Below are 5,668 nucleotides of genomic sequence, written 5' to 3'. Positions count from 1 at the left end.
GTGAGTTTGCAGAATGCCTACTGATCCACCTGTACCAAGTTAGAAATGTGCCTAGTTAAACTCGTACCCACCTAGAAGTGTGTGCAGTTTGAAACTGGACATCCATCTGTCTGGGCCGAGAATGAGCTGAGATCTATGCCTTGGTTGAAGTGAAAGCTCATCCACAGGATAACTCATTCGTCCCTATATCTTATGTTTGAGGACCTGTATTGTTTAGAGTTGGTTTCTTTTATGTGTCTTTGATCTTGATTGTTTAACCACTTGTGCGATTGTGCTTGTATTCTGCGAACATCATATTTGTTCTGCGAACATCACTTCGGGGAGTGAGCAGTTTCTCGGTGAACTGATGGGTGGAGCTAGTTCAAGCAGGAAGACAGAGGACAAGCACGACTATCTCTTGCTTTGAATCATGTTTATCTATTCCATGCTGCGCTGTTTGATCATTAGATCTAACTACGTCACGCTTCCCTTTCACTTTGCCCACTTTATAAAATCAGTTTCATGGAAACGTAAATGTACTAGGAAAATATTTGTGCGTGTCGATAGCCTGTGGGGAAGAACGTAAATAAATCTGCACATGCATCGAATAGTATAAAACTGGACAGCAAGCGAGAATAAACAGTGAAAGAGAGACTGCCACGAGGTTTGTAAGCGAAGAATGCCGCTTAAGTGAATAAATCTAATCATAAGTAGGATGTGTTTCTCATTCACATTTTATGTACAGCGTCTGAATTACCGATCTTCGCTTTCACAGCCATAAAATGTAAGCGGATAATAAGTGTACATAGAGTGGAATTTTTTTAAAAGTCTCGAACCAGTGATCAATTGTAGGTTTAAAGTTCAGGGATGGCTATAAAGTGATGTTAGCAGAGTCTTCACTGTGTAAATAAGGTACAACAGAACCGCACACGGAAGTTGACTGTGATGGACATAAAAGAGGCTTGACCGAAACTGCCTGTCAATTAGTTTCAGTGAGCTGCGATGATGAGTTATCAATTTCACATTTGATCAGTCTGTTGCTGAGTTATAAATCTACGACGAGCGAACGCGGCACCAACATGTCATATTACTTCGATGTTTATTGTGCCGCTTTTGTCTGTTGTTTTCCTGCTTTGATTTTTCGAAGTGATTTGTTTCTGGCTCTTCTGGAATCGGTGACGTGAAAATTGTGCCGATGAAAATTAATCGTCTCCAGAATTACTTTGACCACATAGGACATTGATTCGCAACGATTTTTCAGTCGCAAAATGTGTCTGAGGCTCGATCCCTAAAATAAGCCTGTGTTCATTGAACTAAACGTGGGTGGGGTAAGAAGCAGGTTTATTGTCTTTGTTTATATTTCTCAAACCAATCTTCTGTGGAAACACCCCAATATTTTAACTCTTTAGTTACTGGTCGCGTCGCTGATATCTAGGTAGAGAATGCAGTTGCTGAATGTGAGCGGGAGGCTATCTGATTTCATGCGGGTTCCATTTGTCTTGATAATTTAAGACAATTTCACTGTTTGGTCGATTTTGAACCTAGTGTCCAGGGGGAGGGATGAATTGATCACTGGTCATAATTATTGACTCCAGTAAAACCTGCCAAGAATTTTCAACATTTGAAATAACAAATTATCAAACCAAGACCAATTGTTTATATAAAATAAGTTCTCTCCATAGTAAGTGGAGAACGTTTGACTAGAGTTAACCCCTAGGATTTGTTAGAAATTTGTGCACTTGAGTGGCTGAATATGAGGAAGACCCAATCTGATCACAAATAAGTGAAAACAAGTTGAGACTAGGATAACTAGATCTAGTAATGAGCTAGTTTAATTGATTTAAGAATTTAACAGTAAATGCATTGATCTCCCAGCCATCATAATGTGATATACTTCACTGATATGATTAGTTTCTCTTGGCCAAATCTGATCAGGTTACTAAGTTTCTAGGCTTTCATGCCGCGAACTTGAACAAATGAGACAGACTGATGATTGCAAACTAGTCAAGACTGTTTTGGTAAAACAAGCAAATGGTGGAAGGCGTCGAACAAAAAAATTTAACTCCATGTGGACCATTGTATATTCCTAAAGAGCAAGAGCTCTGCTTCCAGCTAAGATCAAGAAAAAGCAGTGAGAAATAGCCATGGGAAGAGCACAAAATTACAAATACTAGTGATCTGACAGATAAAGCACAGCAAAGGAATTGCAAATAAAAAGGAATGAACAATTGTCTTGTGCTAGTCTTCACAGAGAGAGAATAATCTGACTGTCCTGAGAAATAAATTGTGAAACAAAAGTGATGTAACACATTTGAGACAAAAAATGGTATTAGCAAATATAATGACATTAAAGACCAAAAGATCCTGAGGATCTCATGGTTTCCACACCAGCATTTGAAGGGAATACGTGATAAAATTGCATGTTCTTTACCAGAATCTTCCAAAGTGTGGGGAAAAATGCAATTCCATTTTTTTAAAAAGGTGTATGTATGAGAGAGAGAGAGAGAGAAACCCAAGAAATTATAGCCTCTCATCTACTGTAGGGAAATTATTGAACACTATAATTGAGGGCAGAGTGACTTGGAGGAAACTGAACTGATATGAGACAGCCAACACAGTGTAAATCCTCATTGGATTTTTTTTGAGGAAGGAATCATAGTTGTAAAATACATAAAGGAATGTCTGTGGATGCATTTTACATGCATGTCAGAAGGCATTCAGTCAGGTTCCACATGAGAGATTGCTCATTAAATTAAAACTGGTAAATTGAAGCAGCTTATTCATTTGATTGAGGTAAGTTCTGTGATAGTAGATAGAAAGCAGGGCTAATGGTTTTATACTCAAATTTGGGGAAAAAAATGACTATTGGTGTCCCACAAATATGTGTGTTGGACCTACAATTATTCACTCTTTCTTAATGATTTGGAAAACCATAATATCCAGTTTGGCATGTAAATTGGTATACTAAGGCAGTGATTCTTATATATGTTTGGTTGGAGGGGGTCCAATTTAAATGATCATACTGTATAATAAGAAGCTGCTATATATAAAAATGATTTTAATACTTTCAAGAAAATTAGTAATTGGTTGGAGTTACACTTTGAGGATATAGACAGTAACTAAACAGATCAGAAAAGGCAAAGAAAGACAATAAGTGTGATTGCACAAATATTCTAGTGCATGCCAATGGAACTGGTTTTCATATGGTTATACATTAAGTATGCCATTCACAGGCAATCAGTTCACAGATTGCATCCAATACAAACAGCTATTGGTCAAATCAGTGTTACAGTATTGCACCACGTTTAGTTTCCATATGCTCAATGCAGATTTCTGTTTTAATTGAATAGTCCCATAAACAGATATATATTCTCTCCCATTCTTTTATGGAGCACTGACATGAATGCAGTGCTCTTTGGAATATTTTACTGTGCAAACTTGACCTGTGCAAACTGTTGAATTTTTCATTACTATTTAATCATACAAGAAATTTTCAGTATTGCATCATGGTATAAGATTTAAGCAAGTTTAACCCACTGTTAGAAGCACACCAACAAGAGATTAAATAAACAGAAAATGCTGAAAATACCTCACAGGCCAGGCAGCATTATGACACTTGCTCACCACTGGATTTGAAATTGAATGCACTTGAGTATCACAGCAGTTGACATTCTGCTAAAAGAGGATCTGATACCACAGGAAATCCATGGCAACTGAGGTGCTCATCACTTTGCAGAATGCCAAGTATTTGGGAACATTAGGGTGGACATCTTTTTGTTATTTGTGTGGGATATACATAAACTGCTATTTTATTCAGAGGATTAGGCAGCATTTTCTTTCTCTTTCTTTTCATTGCCCCCTTGAGTTTCTGTCTTGTCTGCAGAAGAGAATATTTTGGTCCCATTTTTGAGAGTCATGAAATTAAGTACTGTGGAGTATAATGTTACAAAGAGATGCTGATAGATTAAGTGATAACAGATGGATTTCTGTATAGATAAGTTTGAGATCATCTACTTTGGATCAAAAGTGGATTTAGAGTCATAGAGTCATAGAGATGTACAGCATGGATACAGACCCTTCGGTCCAACCCGTCCATACCAACCAGTTATCCCAACCCAATCTAGTCCCACCTGCCAGCACCCGGCCCATATCCCTCCAAACCCTTTCTATTCATACACCCATCCAAACGTCTCTTAAATGTTGCAATTATATTAGCCTCCTCCACTTCCTCTGGCAGCTCATTCCATACACGTACCACCCTCTGTGTGAAAAAGTTGCCCCTTAGGTCTCTTTTATATCTTTCCCCTCTCACCCTAAACCTATGCCCTATAGTTCTGGACTCCCTGACCTCAGGGAAAAGACTTTGCCTATTTACCCTATCCATGCCCCTCATAATTTTGTAAACCTCTATAAGGTCACCCTTCAGCCTCCGCTCCAGGGAAACGGCCACAGCCTGTTCAGCCTTTCCCTATAATTCAAATCCTCCAACCCTGGAAACATCCTTGTAAATCCTTTCTGAACCCTTTCAATTCTCACAATATCTTTCCGATAGGAAGGAGACCAGAATTGTAAGCAATATTCCAACAGTGGCCTAACCAATGTCCTGTACAGCCGCAACATGACCTCCCAATTCCTGTACTTGATACTCTGACCAATAAAGGAAAGCATACCAAATGCCTTTTTCACTATCCTATCTACCTGCGACTCCACTTTCAAGGAGCTATGAACCTGTACTCCAAGGTCTCTTTGTTCAGCAACACTCCCTCCGACCTTACCATTAAGCGTATAAGTCCTGCTCTGATTTCCTTTCCCAAAATGCAGCACCTTGCATTTATCTGAATTAAACTCCATCTGCCACTTCTCAGCCCATTGGCCCATCTGGTCAAGATCCTGTTGTAATCTGAGGTAACCCTCTTCGCTGTCCACTACACCTCCAATTTTGATGTCATCTGCAAACTTACTGTACTACTTATGCTTGCATCCAAATCATTTATGTAAATGACAAAAAGTAGAGGACCCAGCACAGATCCTTGTGGCACTCCACTGGTCACAGGCCTGCAGTCTGAAAAACAACCCTCCACCACCACCCTCTGTCTTCTATCTCTGAGCCAGTTCTGTATCCAAATGGCTAGTTCTCCCTGTATTCAATGAGATCTAACCTTGCTAATCAGTTGTGGGAGGCCCAAAATCGTGGAGTTCCAAAAAATGAAGAAATCCATGCACATAGAGTCAGAGCCATAGAGATGTATAGCATGGAAACAGACCCTTCAGTTCAACCCCTCCATACCGACCAGATATTCCAACCCAATCTAGTCCCATCTGCTCGCACTGGCCCATATTCTTCCAAACCCTTCCTATTTATGTACCAATCAAGATGCCTTTATATGTTAGAAATCACACAACACCAGGTTATAGTCAAACAGGTTTAATTGGAAGCACTAGCTTTCATAGCACCGCTCCTTCATCAGGTGGTTGTGGAGGACATAATTGTAAGACAGAATTTATAGCAAAAGTTTAGTGTGATGTAACTGAAATTGTACATTGAAGAATACCTTGATTGTTTGTTGAGTCTTTCATCTGTTAGAATGACCATGATAGTTTCACTTCTTTCATAGTGGGCGGCACGATGGCACAGTGGTTAGCACTGCTGCCTCACAGCGCCAGAGACCCTGGTTCAATTCCTGCCTCA

The 5,668-nt window shown here is 39.5% G+C and overlaps 1 protein-coding gene across 2 annotated transcripts in view; it reads left to right on the top strand.

The window, feature by feature from the left end:
- The window catches only part of LOC122549886 (band 4.1-like protein 4B), a 385,280-nt gene that overhangs the window by 492 nt on the left and 379,120 nt on the right, over positions 1-5,668 (top strand). The window lies entirely within an intron of this gene.

The sequence above is a fragment of the Chiloscyllium plagiosum genome, chromosome 5, assembly GCF_004010195.1.
Source record: "Chiloscyllium plagiosum isolate BGI_BamShark_2017 chromosome 5, ASM401019v2, whole genome shotgun sequence".
Classification (NCBI taxonomy): domain Eukaryota; kingdom Metazoa; phylum Chordata; class Chondrichthyes; order Orectolobiformes; family Hemiscylliidae; genus Chiloscyllium; species Chiloscyllium plagiosum.
The sequence above is the reverse complement of the archived record's forward strand: the minus strand, read 5'-3'. Positions and strand labels throughout refer to the sequence as shown.